The sequence below is a fragment of the Zingiber officinale genome, chromosome 6A (genome assembly GCF_018446385.1).
Source record: "Zingiber officinale cultivar Zhangliang chromosome 6A, Zo_v1.1, whole genome shotgun sequence".
Taxonomy (NCBI): domain Eukaryota; kingdom Viridiplantae; phylum Streptophyta; class Magnoliopsida; order Zingiberales; family Zingiberaceae; genus Zingiber; species Zingiber officinale.
In genome coordinates, this window is record NC_055997.1 from 67,829,473 (window position 1) to 67,846,511 (window position 17,039).

Sequence of the window (17,039 nt, forward strand, 5' to 3'; positions counted from 1 at the left end):
TAGGAATTACTATCAATATATGAACAAGGATAGTTTAGTAAAGGTAGTAGTCCAGTAACGCTCCTCCCTCGCAGACTAGTAGCGAGGAGGGTGGGGTGTTACAGTTGGTATCAGAGCAATTCCTATTCTCCAGCATCACACATCAGCACCATCTTTGCCGTCTTCAAGTAAGAAAGTATTTAAGTTTTTTCTTTTATACTTTTCTTATTATTTGTAGTATAGAGTATTTGCTTAGAAATGTTTAAGTAAGATAGAAGTTCTTGATTTCTTTTGTTTACATATGTATATATGTCTAGAAAGCATAGGGACGATTTTAAGTTTCTCTACATAACTAGATGTCAAGAAGAGGACGTCCCCGTACCATTAGGACCGAGCACAGTAGAATGAAGAGTCCAGAATAGTTTCCAGGACCCGATATGGACGCTACGAAGTTGTAGTCATGCCATTTGGTGTAACCAATGCACCTGTGGTCTCCAGGGACCTTATTACAAGCCTTCCAAGGACCCTTAATGGGTACGATGCGATATGAATAATAGAGGACCGAGAAGTTAAGAGACTAAGGAACAAAGAGTACCATTAGTGAAAGTCATTTAGAATCAGAAGCACGAGGAAGTTACTTAGGAGCATGAGGACAGTATGAGACAGAGATATTCAGAATTATTCTAAGTTCGAGGACGAACTTTTTATAAGGTGGGGAGAATTATAACGCCCCAAATTTCCTCAATTAGAGTCCTAAAAGTAATTTTAAAATATTTAAAAATGCTATAGAAATATTCTAGGGATTTTTAGAAATTTTTAGAGTATTTTTATGTAATTTTTGGAGGTCGTTTGGTATTTTTATTAAACGAAGGAAGTTTTCACAAAAAAATATCCAAGCCGAGAATAGAACCCGCGACCTTTGACTCGGTCAAAACACGACTGACCAGGTGGGCAAACAGATTTTTCTGTTTAGAAAAGGTAGCGAATTTATTTAAGATAGTTAACAGAATATTGGATTATAAAAGGGATAAGTTGATCTTGGATTTGTTTGTTTAGAAAAGGTAGCGAATTTATTTAAGATAGTTAACAGAATATTATAAAAGGGATAAGTTGATGTTGGATTTGTTTGTTTAGAAAAAGTAGCAAATTTATTTAAGATAATTAACAGAACATTGGATTATAGAAGGGATAAGTTGATGTTGGATTTGTTTGTTTAGAAAAAGTAGCAAATTTATCTAAGATAATTAACAGAATATTAGATTATAAAAGGGGATAAGTTGATGCTCTGTTTTCCCGTGACTTAAACCATTCCCTCCTTCTCTTCTGCGTACGATGGCGGAGCTCGGGCAGAAAATGAAAGGGAGTTAGGGTATCATCTCCGGCGAGCGGCCAAGGTCCTAGATGCCCTTTTTGTTCGGTTGTGAGTCCAAGAATCAAGGTAAGTGCTTCTCACCTGCAGTAGGAGTAGTTTCGGACCTTTGTTCTTCTTGAATTCGAAGCATAAGAAGCGCTTATAGTGCAGATTTTTAATTAAGCTTATAGTGCAGATTTTAATTAAGCTTGTAGTGCAGATTTTTAATTAAGCCTATGGTGCAGATTTTAATTAAGCTTATAGTGCAGATTTTTATGTAGGCTTATAGTGCAGATTTCTTAGAGCTTAAAATGCATATTTCTTTAGATCTTGTAGTGCAGATTTTTGGTGGAATTTATAATGCAGATTTTTGGTGGAACTTGTAGTACAGATTTTTGGTGGAACTTATAGTACAGTTTTTAAAGAAAAAGATTATAGTGCAGTTTAGTTAAGTATTATAGTGCAGAATTTATGTTTGCATAGTATGCAGAAATAGTGTAGCATAGAATGTAGAATCTTGATTAGTATAATATGCAGAATTTTGACTAGCATAGTATGCAGATTTTAGATAAGCTTAGTATGCAGATTTTAGATAAGCTTAGTATGCAGATTTTAGATAAGCTTAATAGGCAGATTTTAGTTAAGCTTAATATGCAGATTTCTGTTTAAACTTGTATGCAGATTTTGTTTAAGCATTTCAGTGTTAGAATTTATTTAAACATTTCAGTTTTGTAAGAAGCATTCTTTTAAAGAAAAGTATAAGAAAGATAAAGAAAAGAAAGAAAAGGCCGGGGCCTTAAGTAGATCCCAAAGTCAAGACTTTAGGGGTTTTAGGCACACAAGGTGCTAAAGAAAATGCCGAGGCATTATATAGAAGTATTAAAAGATAACAAGTATTTTACTTTTATCAGTGGCACTGTACTGGACTCTCTGTCCTTGGGCTGGGCTCCCATAGTCGTAACGGCTCGGCCGACGGCCGACGGTCGACGGTCGACGACCATAGGGTCGCCAAATGGGCCGCCAAATGGGCCGCCGAATGGGTCGGGTCGTTACAAAAGAAAAAGCACAGTTGCCGGGCCCAAGAAGAAGTTGATTATTATTTTGAAGTATTATAAGTATAAGTTTTTGAATAAGTAAAGCAAGTTTTACATAAGTATAAAGTATTTAAAGAATAAGTCTTTAAACAAGTGAAATAAGATTCAGAAGGCGTTTAGAATTCAGTAAGCTTAGTTCTTTATGCTAGCATGATTGTATAGATTTACTCTACATGTTTAGCCTTTCAGTATGTTTCTTTCACTAGTAGATGAGCATGAGTAGATTTCCTTTTGAGCATTCAGTTTTAGATTTCAATATATCCTCATGCATATCGAGATTTTGTGAGTTAGATAGCGCTTACTAAGCAAATTTTGCTTATAGACTACACTTCCTCTTACTGCAGATACAGGAAAAGAAAAGATATAGAAAGGAAGGCGACAAGGAGGTGTTCGAAGGATGTGTGATGCCAGGACTATAGAAGCCTTGGGATTTAGCATAAGAATTTATTAACAAAGAGTTGAGTAGAATGTATTAGATGAGTCATTTAGTCTTCCGCTGCTAGTTAATTGTAAGTTTTGAGTTCTCTGAGAGTTTTAGGAATTACTATCAATATATGAACAAGGATAGTTTAGTAAAGGTAGTAGTCCAGTAACGCTCCTCCCTCGCAGACTAGTAGCGAGGAGGGTGGGGTGTTACAACTTAAAAGATTAAAGACCATGCCTTTCACTAATAACACATTTTTTATTACAAATTTTTCTGAAATTCTAATATCTCCTATTCCTATAACTTTTAATTCACCACTATTACCAAAAGAAATGGTACCTTTACTTTTGTGTTTAAATGATGAGAATTTTAAAGAATCCCCCGTCAAATGCTTAGAACATCCACTATCTACGAACCATGTTGTTGGATGCTCCCCCTTGGCGCATGCCTGTTTAAACACGATAAACCAAATGTTTTGGTACCCAAACCTTGGGTCCGGTAGCATCAATAATAAATTGCTTGGGTACCCAAGCTTGAACAAACTTAACCCTTGAAGCATGATTTCTACTAATTAGAGACATGAATTTAACTTCCTTATCTTGTGATTTAAAACCTAGTCCTGTTTTGTTGTACACACCTCTTTGAGCGCCTAGAATCATGTCTAAGTATTTTGAGCTCGAAGTAAATTTTTCTAGAGCACTTCTAAGATCATCAACTTGTGATTTCAACGATATATTTTCCTTTTTAAGATCATCAAAATCATCTTTGTCATTTTCATGAAGCATGCAAATTTCACATGGCACAATTTCATTTTTAAGTGATTTACATTCATTTTTCAATTTTTTAACCTTCCCTTTTGATTTAGCTAGTGCGTTGGTTAAGCATGCAATGGTGGCATACATCTTATCAAGCTTGGGAGAAATTACCTCGTCATCACTAGATGATGACTCACTTGAAGACTCCACATCCTCCCCATGACTATCTTCATCTTCACTATCTTCAACATGGCTTAAGGCCATGAAAGTCATGTGCTTTGAGCTCTTCCTTTCATCTTCTTCCGATGAGCTTGACGATGAGTCATCCCATGTGGCTTTCAAAGCCGTCTTCTTTTTCTTGATCTTTTCCTCTTGCTTCTTCAACTTTGGACACTCTGTTTTGTAGTGCCCCTTTTTCTTGCATTCATAGCAAATAACATCAGTCTTAGTCTTAGAATCCACAAGAGATTTACCTTTTCTCTTTTCATCATTGAAAATCTTCTTGACATCCTTTTTGTCAAACTTCCTTGAATGTCTCATCATTCTTCGAACAAAGTTTGTCATTTTACTAGATGATAGCTCTTCATCACTATCACTATCACTATCTTGTTCAGATTTCGAAGATGACTCCTTTTTCTCCTTTTTCTTTTCCTTATGCTTCTTTTTGCTCTTTTCACCTACAACTAAAGCTATACCTTTCTCTTTGTGGCTTGTGTTAGCTTGCTCATGTAATTCAAGTTCACAAAATAATTCATCCAACTTTACTATTGACAAATCCCTTGATACCTTATAGGTATCCACCATGGATGACCATAATGAGTTTCTTGGGAAGGATTTTAAAGCATACCTTATGAGGTCTCGGTTCTCTACACTCTCTCCAACTGAATGAAGACCGTTTAGGAGTTCCTTGAACCTCCCATGTAGTGAACTTACCGTTTATCCCTCCTTCATTGTGAAATTTTGGAGTTGGTTTATCAAGAGATCTCTCTTTGCAATTCTTGAATCCTTGGTGCCTTCATTTAGCTCAATGAGCTTGTCCTATAAATCCTTGGCACTCTTGAAAGGTCCAACCTTGTTGAGTTGTTCCGAGCTTAATCCACATTGAAGAGTCACAATCGCCTTTGCATTTGCTTGAGCCTTCATTTTTTGTTCAACAGTCTACCTTGATGATTCAAGTATTCTTCCATTTTCGGTTGGCGCCGTGAATCCCTCCGTGATTGAGAATCACATGTCAATCTCGGTCATAAGATAGTGTTCCATGCGGCTCTTCCAATACACGAAATTGCTGCCTTCATAGAATGGTGGTCTTGAAGTACTATGTCCCTCCTTCAAAGACATCTTGTAGCTCTTTAACTTGTGCTTTCTTGGCGATGAATCCTCAAAAGCAAACCAACGCTCTAATACCACTTGTTAGGATCGGTTGAGCTAGAGGAGGGGGGGGGGGGGGGAATGGCTCACTTCATTTTCTTGATCAACTTGATTTTGTGCAGCGAAGACTCGAAGGCAATGCTAACTCTGATATTTACTTGGTATCCACCTCCCCAAGGAGGTGACTAGTCCAAGGATCCAGACCACTCATACTCTTCCACTATCAAAACCCTCCTTCTCGGAATCACACCGAAGGTGGAGAAACCTTACAAGGTTACAACTCTCCCTCTCCAAAGTAAAGGATCACACTCACAACAATAAAGAAGAAAAGAAAGATTACAGGCTTTAAAAAGACTTCTTCTTCACAGAGTGAGATTTGAGAAAGTAGCGAGAGGGAGATATTGAACTTGAGCACTTTTTGAAGATCTTGAGCACTTGAGAGAGTTGAGACCTTGGAGAGCAATGGAATAGTATATGTTTCTTTTTTTTCTTTTTCTTCCATGCGTTTAAACGTTGAGAAAACTAGTCGTTTCTCATGTAGTCGTCGCCGTGAATCGATCGAAGTCATATTTGGATCGATTCATAAGTATCCGTTGGAAACCATCACGTCATGATCAACGGCTTAGATTGCTTTACTTGAGTTTGAATCGATTGGTGCAGTTCTTGAATCGATTCAGACCTCTGCTCATGAAATCGCAGCTCTGTGAATCGATCGCCCGATCGATTGAGTAACCTCAATCGATCGGCTGATTGATCCAGGGGAAATTTGAGGCTTCCTGAATCGATCGCTCAATCGATTGGATTGCCCCAATCGATCGCTCGATCGAATGGTTTTCCCCAATCGATTAGTTGATCGATCCAGAAGCACTCTGTGCTTCGCGCAGAACCTTCCCAATCGATCGGCCGATCGATTGGCTTCTTTCCAATCGATCAACTGATCGATTCAGAGGCATTCTGCCTCACAACCGTGTCTAAATCGATTTTCTAATTGATTTCTGATACGTGAGGGATCATGCATCCAGCTTTTTGACCTGCAGGAACTTCTCTTGCCAAGAATCCGGTCCTCGACCTTCTTGGACTTCTCTTGCCTTGCATCCGGTCTTTTGACCTGTAAGGATTCTTTTGCCAAGAATCCAGTCCTCGACTTTCTTGGACTTCTCTTGCCTTGCATCCGGTCTTCCGACCTACAAGAACTTCTCCTGTAAACTCACACTGTATGTTAGATCCAACGTATTTACCTAAACTTAAATAATTGTCAACACATTGAAACTTTCAGGGCATGATTGCACCAACAAGTACACTATATGTGTGTTGAGCAGGACCGTATGAGGTTTTTTAATTTATACTGACTATGTAAAAGAACAAAATCTTTGTTATTATGGATGTGCGTCCTCTTAATCCCTATATAATAATAAGCATGTATACTTAGTATTTATTTCTTTAACTTATCAATGGGTGAGATTTATTCGTTAAATCAATAGGCTCAATAAGTTGGGAGATAGTACTGTTTATATGGTGTGTTGTTGATTATAGAAGGAATATGTATCCTAATTATTTAGGCTGATGATGTCCCCTTGAGGAGCTCATAAGGATTATCATGTAAACACTGCAGATAAACTTAGTCCGGTATGATAATAAAGTTCAGTGGTACTACTCTTGGAATCATATGTTAATTAATTGAGTTGTTAGTAACTCATTTAATTAATGGGCATACGATATCTTAAACACAGGGAGATTAATGCACTCATGATAAGAAGGAGCTCATATTGTAATATGAGATTGGTGCGGTAGTTCAATAATAACCCTTTAATGGTATGGGTTATTATTGATGGACTTGAGTTGAGTGTTCGGACCGAACACAGGAAGCTCAAGCCCATCAAGAGGCCTAAACCAATTCATCATCTAGGTCTCTGTTGTAGCCTCTATATAAAGTCTCGCATCCACCCATCCACGTTTTGGTTAATCCTACCTTCCTAGGGTCGGCAGCAAGGGTTATAAAAGGGAGTAGGTGGCGCCCTAAAACCTAATTTTCCCACAATTCTCCTCTCCTCCTTACTAGGGTCGGTGCCTCTTCTCCTTGCTAGGGTCGGCGCCTCTTCTTCTCCTTGTGGGTGGCGGCTTGGAAAAGAGGAAGAAGAGGAGAAGGAGCCTCATCCTAGAGCCTCTCTTGGTGGTCGACGGTTTGGGAGAAAAGAAGGGAAGGGTGTTTGTTGTCTTGGTAGATCGTCGCTCACACGACGTCTAAGAAGAGGAGAGAAATATAGCAGAAGATCAAGAGATCTTTGGCTATAAAAGAAAGGTACAACTAGTTCTTTGATTCCGCTGTGTAATTAGTTTAGTTTTCTTTGTATCGATCCTGAATACCAACACAAGAGGCCAATGATCTTGTACTTCAATCAAGGCATGCTTTGATCCATCAAGAACTTGATGATTGATCAAACACATGTTTGATCGAGCATGCGGGTTGCTAGAAAAAGTTCTGTACTTGTACAATCTTTGTACAGGGGAAATTGAAATAGAACGAAATTCCAACGCCTTCAAGTGATATTAGAGCAAGGTTTCTAGCTCTATGTGATTGGTTTTTGGTTAAATTATGCATTGTTCATATATAAGTTTAGGCAGGATAATAGTAGGATGTGCAAGAAAGATTAACTCTGTGGTTGAAGGCGTCCTAGGTCCAACTATTATGACTTTTTGTGTTTATGTATGATTTGAACCCTCGGGCATGTCGAGGTTGTTTTGTATTGTTCATGATTGTAATAATTAAGTACAGCCGGTTGCTGTATTATTTTTTACATTCTATTCGATCTAAATTACATGTAAATTCTTTTATGGAATATAGGATCGATAAATGTAAATTTTTATTTCTTTTTGTTACGGCTTGTATCCTTGCTATGTATGGTGTTATTTTGAGGACCGAAGGCACGGCGAAGAAGGAAGCAAGATAGACGCGACGACTTGATCCATTGGCGGCATATTGGAGGACAGCGATGGATGAGGCCATAATACTTAGAAATTTTATTTTCATATTTATTACCTTTATATGTTGTTTTTATGTGTTGTGATGTGTGTGCATGTTAAAATTCCTCAATTTAAATAACTAAGTAGGAGAGGGATTATTTAAATAAATTCCACAGTCTCCATTAATGGTTTGTAAGTGATGCATTCAAACTTGCATGTTGGCTTTAAGTGCCTTCCTCCATATCGGGTGAATTTATTTACAGATCACTAGATCAAACTTCCTCTATAGATGATTATAAGAAATTATTTAGATATGTGTGATCTTCTCCATCTGAAGGGGCACAATCCTAATTAATGGACTAAGTAATGTTATACACATAGGCGCATTTAATAGTATTCTCCCCATCAGAGTCACTGCTACTATTTGTGTGACCGAAGATGAACTAACTATTAATTTTATTTGTCATAAAGTTAGGTTGACAAGATAATAAAATTAATGGGTAAAACCTCCTCTTACAAATATTTGAATTAGTATACGTCCACATTATCATGACATACAAAATTCACGGTGTTTTGAGATGTTAATGAATTTAAATTATATTATTTGAGGAATCAATATTATTTTAAATTCTAAAGTTTTAACCAAATATTTTATTTTTTAATTCTCAGAATTTTTAAATGGTTTTCAATCCTCTTGCTGTTATTTTAAAAGAAAATAAACTTACTGGTCCAAATTATATTGATTGGAAACAGAACTTGGACATTGTCTTAACTGCTGAAGAATACAAGTTCGTACTTTTTGAGGTCTGTCTTAGCATACCTGATAAGGATTCTAATGAAGAGGAGATAGAGAGATATAGAAAATGGGTCAAGGCAGATGAGATGACGCGGTGTTACATTTTGGCTTCTATATCAAATGTGCTATAATATCAGCATCAGGTCATACCCACTGCCTATGACATGATGCTCAATCTCAAGGAACTCTTTAGACACCAGAATCGGGCTGCTAGGCAGGAGGTCATGAGAAACTTAATGATGACCACCATGACTGACGGGACACCCGTAAGGGATCATATCCTCAAGATAATGTCTCATTTGAATGCGATAGAAGTCCTTGGAGTTGAAATCAATGGGGAAACTCAGGTCGATATCATTCTGCAAACGCTGCCCAAGAGTTTTGAGTAGTTCCACCTGAACTACAACATGAACAAAAGGCTTTATTCGTTGGCAGAACTTCTGACAGAACTCCAAGCGACAGAAGGGCTATTTCGTCAAAGTTCTTAAGTTCACATTGCTGAAAACGTTTCTGCCTCTAAGACGAAAGGTGGAAAGAAGAAGAAGAAGAAACAAGTTGGTTCGGCAAAGAAAGTGATTCGACCTCAAGGAACTGGGCCGCAGGCAGGTGTGAAGAAGCCGAAGGGCAAGTTCATCACATGCAAGTAGTCTGGACATTGGAAGGTGGACTGTCCTCGCAGAAAGGAGAACAATAAAGGTATATCTTATTCATTAGTTGTTGAAACATGTTTAGTGGTGTTATCTACCTGTACCTGGTGTGTAGATACGAGAGCCACTGATCATGTTTGCAATTCATTGCAGGAGTTCTAGGAAACCAGACGACTACATGAAGGGGAGATCACCGTCTACATGGACAATGCTACGAGAGTGGCGGCTGTTGGAGTGGAAGATGTTTATTTATCTTTTGATAGGAATAAAACTTTGATTTTGAAAAATTATCTTTACGTACCATGTTTTAGAAAGAACTTGATTTCAGTTTCTAAATTATTTATGGATGGATATTCTGTTTCTTTTGATGACAAAGTGGTTGTCAAGAAAAATAGAGTAGTTATCTGTTCTAGTGCGTTGGTTGGCAATTTGTATACTCTAAATCCAACAACTCCCACGATGCAACAAATGAAAATTAATAACACATCTTCTAATTCTAATAAGAGAAAGTAACCTTCGGAAGTGAACCAAACATATCTTTGGCATCTAAGGTTGGGTCATATTAACTTGAGTAGGATTCAAAGGTTAATAGTCAATGGACCTTTGGGTTCATTGGTAGTGGAAAACTTTCCAACCTGCGAGTCTTACTTGGAAGGAAAAATGACTAACAGACCTTTTAAGGCAAAGGGGTATAGAGCCAAAGAAGTGTTGAAATTGGTTCATTCTGATTTGTGTGGGCCTATGACTATCCAGGCAAGAGGTGGTTTCGAATATTTTGTCTCTTTTATAGATAACTATTTGAGATATGGGTACATTTATCTGATGTGCCGCAAGTCTGAGTGCTTTGATAAGTTCAAGGAGTACAAGGCTGATGTGGAGAAACGTCATGGTAAAAATATCAAGACACTACGGTCTGATTGTGGTGGAGAGTATCTCTTAGGAGAGTTTAGGAGTTACTTATTAGAGGTCGGGATTCAATCCCAATTGTCTGCACCTGGTACACCCCAACAGAATAGTGTGGCGGAACGAAGGAATATGACTCTTATGGAAATGGTTAGATCAATGATGAGTTATTCAAAATTACCAAATTCGTTTTGGGGATATGCTCTGGAAACGGTGGCGTACATTCTGAACTTGGTACCTTCTAAGTCAGTACCCTCTACTCCCACAGAATTGTGGAATGAGCGTAAGCCTAGTTTAAAACACATTCAGAATTGGGGTACTCCAGCACATGTGCTGAAGGGAGACGCTGATAAGTTGGAATCACGTACAGAAGTTCGCTCGTTCATGGGATATCCTAAAGGAACAAAAGGTGGTTTGTTTTATAGTCTTAAAGATTAGAAGGTCATTGTTAGCACCAATGTTCGATTTTTAGAAGAGGACTATGTAATGAACCACAAGCCCATGAGTAAAATTATTCTTGAGGAAATAAGATAGGACACTTCTACTTTAGTACCAACAGTACAAGATGAGATACCACAAGTAACTACAACACGTATCACAAATGATGCACAATTACAAGTAGTGCCTCATCATAGTGGGAGGGTTGTTAGACAACCTGAAAGATTCATATTTTTGGGAGAGTCTTCAGACTTGATCCCTGGAGGACATGAAGCTGATCTCTAGACATATGATGAAGCACTCCAAGATAAAGATGCAACATCTTAGCAAAGTGCAATGAACTCTGAAATAGAATCTATGCATTCTAATCAGGTCTGAGAGCTTGTAGAACCATCAAATGGATGTAAATGAGTCTACAAAAGGAAAAGAGGAACAGACAGGAAGGTGGAAACCTTTAAAGCGAGTCTTGTTGTGAAGGGGTATACTCAGAAAGAGGGAATCGATTATGAGGAAACTTTTTCGTCGGTAGTCATGCTTAAGTCTATCCGGATTCTTTTATTTATTGCTGCTTATATGGATTATGAGATTTGGCAAATGGATGTTAAGACAGCTTTACTTAATGGAAGTCTTGAAGAAAACATCTATATGAAGCAACCAGAGGGATTCATTGCGAAGGGCAAAGAGTATCTTGTATGTAAGCTCAATCGGTCCATTTATGGACTGAAGCAAGCTTTAAAATCTTGGAGCATCTGGTTTGATGAAGTGATCTGGTCTCATGGATTCATTCAGTGTCCGGATGAGTCTTGTGTATACAAGAAAAGTGACGAAAATGTTGTGGTATTTCTTGTACTATACATAGATGACATTTGCTCATTGGCAACAATGTCAAAGTGTTGTCAGACGTAAGGGTATGAATGTCCAAGCAGTTTGATATGAAGGACATGGGAGAATGTGGGCATATTCTTGGGATCAAAGTAATAAGGAATCGTAAGAAAAGGATGTTGTGCTTATGCCAAGCTTCATACATCGATATTATCCTAACTCGTTTTAGCATACAAACTCCAAGAAAGGTTTTCTACCTTTTCGGCATGGAGTACCTTTATCTAAATAGATGTGTCCTAAACTATCAAAGGAGATAGAGGAGATGAAAGTAGTTCCTTATGCTTCGGCTATAGGAAGCCTAATGTATGTGATGCTATGTACGAGACCGGATATCTATTTTGTCATGGGCATGGTTAGCAGATATCAAAATAACCCAGGACCGGGACATTGGACTGTCATAAAGCATATATTAAAGTACCTAAAAAGGACTAGAGATTATATGCTGGTTTACCAGGCAGATGATTTGCTCCCTGTGGGTTACACGGATTCGGACTTCCAATCAGATAGGGACAGTAGTAAATCAACCTCGGGGTATGTGTTTAATTTGGGAGGTGAAGTCATAGCATGGAAGAGTATTAAGCAGAAATGCATTTCAAACTCCATCATAAAAGCTGAGTATGTGGCAGCCTCTGAGGCAGCCAAAGAAGTTGTATGGCTCAGAAACTTCTTGATGGACTTAGATGTGATTCTTGGTTTGCCCAAAGTTATCACAATTTATTGTGATAAAGTGGTGCAGTAGCAAACTCGAAGGAACCACGAACCCATAAGGTAAGTAAACACTGAGCGCAAGTACCACCTGATACGAGACATCGTAAAACGAGGAGAGGTTGTTGTCGCCAAGATTACATCAGCAGATAACCTGGTACATCCTTTCACTAAGGCCCTTCCAGCGAGAGCTTTTGATAGGTATGTTGAGGGGATGGGAATCAGATGTATGACAGCATTTACAACAACATAGTCTTTAATTATAAGTGGGAGATTGTTGAAATATATACTATAAGCCTAGTTTTTGTATGAACATCTGTTTTGAAATATTTTGAAATAAGAATCACTTTGGTCAAATGTTTGCATTTTATATTTATATATATATCAATGCAGTTGTTCATTTAATTATATTGTAGATAACATGGTGTGTGGTGCCACACAGAAGATCATGTTATCGGTTCCTTATAAATTATAAATACTAGCTCACAACCAAGATGGATTAGGACAAACCATTGGAACGGTATAGTGTAATTTGGTATTAGTATGTCTTGACTATAAAATTACGCTAGTATATTATGTGTGTGTTGAGCAAAACCGTTTGAGGTTGTTGATTTGTATTGACTACATAAAAGAACAAAACCTTTATTAGTATAGATGTGCGCCCTCTTAATCCCTATATAATAACAAGCACGTATATTTATTATTTATTTCTTTAACTTATCAATGGGTGAGATTTATTCGTTAAATCAATAGGCCCGATGAGTTGGGAGATAGTACTGTTCATATGGTGTGTTGTTGATTATAGAATGAATCTGTGCCCTAATTATTTAGGCTGATGATGTCCCCTTGAGGAGCTCATAAGGATTATCATGTAAACCCTGCAGGTGGACTTAGTCCGGCATGATAATAAAGTTGAGTGGTATTACTCTTGTAATCAGATGTTAATTAATTGAGTTATCAGTAACTCATTTAATTAACAGACATACGATATCTTAAACACAGGGATATTAAGGCACTCATGATACGAAGGAGCTCATATTATAATATGAGATTAGTGCAGTAGTTCAATAATAACCCTTTAGTAGTATGAGTTATTATTGATGGACTTGAGTTGAGTGTTCGGGTCGAACACAAGAAGCCCAAGCCCATCAGGAGGTTTAAACCAATTCCTTCTCTAGGTCTCTGTTGTAGCCTCTATATAAAGCCTCGCATCCACCCATCCACGTTTTAGTTAATCCTACCGTCCTAGGGTCGGCGACAAGGGTTATAAAAGGGAGTAGGTGGCGCCCAAAAACCTAATTTTTCCACAATTCTCCTCTCCTCCTTACTAGGGTCGGCGCCTCTTCTCCTTGCTAGGGTCAGTGCCTCTTCTTTTCCTTGTGGGTAGCGGCATGGAAAAGAGGAAGAAGAGGTGAAGGAGCCCCATCCTAGAGCCTCTCTTGGTGGCCAACGGTTTGGGAGAAAAGATGGGAAGGGTGTTTGTTGTCTTGGTAGATCGTCGTCCACATGACGTCCAAGAAGAAGAGAGGAATACAGCAGAAGATCAAGAGATCTTTGGCTACAAAAGAAAGGTACAACTAGTTCTTTGATTCCACTGTGTAATTAGTTTAGTTTTCTTTGTATCGATCCTGAATACCAACACAAGAGGCCAACGATCTTATACTTCGATCAAGGCATGCTTTGATCCGTCAAGAACTTGCTTAATTGACCAAACACATGTTTGATCGAATATGAGGATTGCTAGGAAAAGTTCTGTACTTATACAATGTTTATAAGGGGAAATTGAAATAGAACGAAATTTCAGCGCCTTCATATTCTAAATTAAAGAAGAACATACATTTCAACTTCATTAGGTAGGAGGAGTATTGAAGCCGAACAAAATAGTGATTATCTTATTGACTATTGAATTTATTGATTAGTGTACGAATATTGAAAATAATCTTATACAATCTGTTAATTTGAAGAGCAATACCAGAAAATAAAAATATACACAAAAATAAAATAAATAGTAAAAGAAAGGAAAAATTATTAACATTCAAAATCTTAACAATTCTAAATAAACTCAAATTTTAAAAATACAAAAGATGGAAATTACTAAAAATATTTTACCCGAAAATTAAAAAAATAAAAATTATAAAAAAATAATAATAAAAATCTTTGGATCCTCGTGCATTAATCATGAAAATTTGAAGTTAAAAAAATTATCCTGAGTTTAGAATAGTAATTTTTTAATCCTGAGTTTAGAATACTATCAAAAATAATAGCTGTAGAAGAAAATTGTCTAGTACCAAATCCTCAAAAGTTTATCGGAGGGTGAAGCAGATCACGTCAGAGTTTCAAGCCATGCGGAATACTTTCTTCTCCTTGTGGTGATACACTGCGTACTCCTCAGCCCGTAACACGAAAATATCAACTGATTACTTACACATATCCTTCAGTAATTATATCATGATTACATCATGATATGATGTAATCATGTCACATGATTACATCATACTATGTTCTCTCGGATGAATCTAGTGACTAACATATGAAGTGTTATCATAATAAGGTCTGAAATTCGAATCTTGACAAAGTCGAGATAAATACCTCCCTTATGTGCTAGTAGTCACTATTTCAAAGACTAGTAGCCGTCCGTAATTTATCTCCTCCGTGTTGACCCTGAGACGGATTGGCGGGGGCATTGGGGGCGAGTGTATTCACCTTTTGCCACAATGATTACATCATAGTATGTCTCTTCTGATAGATCTAGTGGCTAGCGCATGAAGTATTACCATCATAAAATTTGGGATTTGAATCTCGGTAAAATCGAGATAAATGTCTCCTTTATGTGCTAGTCACTATTCCAAAAGCTAGTAGCTGTCCGTGATTTACCTCCTCCATATTAGCCCTGGGACGGATTGACGGGGGCGCTAAGGGCGAGCATATTCGTCTTTTACCATCAAGATTACTTCACAGTATGATATCATCTTCTCCTCCAATGTCCTGCATTGATTTCCAACAACTCAATCCATAATCCCTGGTTCTTTCCTAGACTCTTTCGTAATTTACATGTTGAATTATAATTGAAATCTAATTAAAATTGACTATGATTTTACCTGAATTCATCTTCTCATTTAAGTTATAATTTAGGGTTGAGGTAGGTAGCAGAAGGCCGTCAGCTATGGATGGATTATATGATACCGAGCAAGGGGCGGCCCGCCCATTGTCAGTGGCCTCAGGCCACCTGTCTCCACTCTAAACTATAACATGGATGGAAAAGTGAACCCAGGAGAGATCATAATTAATTTTGACCGAATTCCAACCACAATCCGATATGTAAATTATGGAAAGAAACAAGAAACGATCCGGAATTATGGACGAGAGGATTTGGGCTCCTAGAATAATGATAGTATACCATTGATGCTCCAGAAAGTTTCTAAAACTCATTTCCAAATACAGATAAAAGTCTTGCAGGTACGTTATGGAATTTCCCTTGACAACATGTGCAACGACACCACTTGCAAGCATAGTTTGTTCATATATTGTAGCATTTCGGCAACCAAACACCTGGAGAAAAAATTCCGTTATCTGGTCAGCATGCTTTGTTTTCTCAGATGCTCCCAACTTTTGGATTATAACTTGCAAACATCCAGAAAGAAGGTCTCGCAGTTCATTCTGTTTCTCTCTGTCACCAACTTCAGCGACAACGTCTTCTATTTCATTATCGTGATAAATTAGCTTATTAGTTAACTCAATCTCATTTTAAATTAGATCACTATTTTAATATTATTGTGCATATCTTTCTCAACAAAAATTTTATCCAAATTAAAATAAAAAAATTTACGACCTTTAAAATTTCACCTTGATCACATTGTAAAGCTTTCTCAGCTGAAACTTACCTGTCACAACGTCAACCATATACCTCATGATATTCAAGATCTTACGTTGTTAGACGTTAAAATAACTCCGTAATTTATCTTTGTAGATCTTCAAATATCTCATCTTGAGTGTTACGATCACGGTGTGAGGCTTTCTCAGTTGGAACATGTCTGTCACAACCACAATCAAAACCACAACAATCATTCATTAGATCTAGAGCTCTGATACTAATTAACACCGGACGGAGTAGTGATTATCCCACGAGTTATTAAATCCGTTGATTCACACATGAATACCGAAAATAATCTTCTATAATTTGTTAATTTGAAGATGAATACTAGAAACTAGTAAAATAAACGGCACTATCAAAAATATAATTAATCAAAAAAACTTCTTTTACATCAATCCAAATGATTGATTATTTATATAGGCTTAAAATACTAAATTATAATAAAATAAAGAAATTTTAGAAGAAAGAAAATATTATTAACGGACTCAAAATCTTAAAAATCCTAAATAGGCTTAAAATTTAAAAATAAAAAATAAAAATCATCAAAAATAGTATGTATTGGTGCAGGTTGTACTAACAATCTGATTTTAACATATGATAAATAGATTAAAATTAAATGGATTGTTTATCTAACACTTCTACTAAGTGTGCAGGAGTTGACTAATCTGAAGGACTTGACATCAGGCTGAAATCCAGCTAGGTCTGTAGGACCCGATAGTTGGTGGGAAATCCAATTAGGTACGAGAGGCTCGATAGCTGGTGCGAAGTCTAGATAGCTTCGCGGTGCCCGATATCTGGCGGGAAGCCCGGTTGGGTCCACGGGACCTGACAATCAGTCGAAGTCCAGTTGGGTCTACAGACTTGA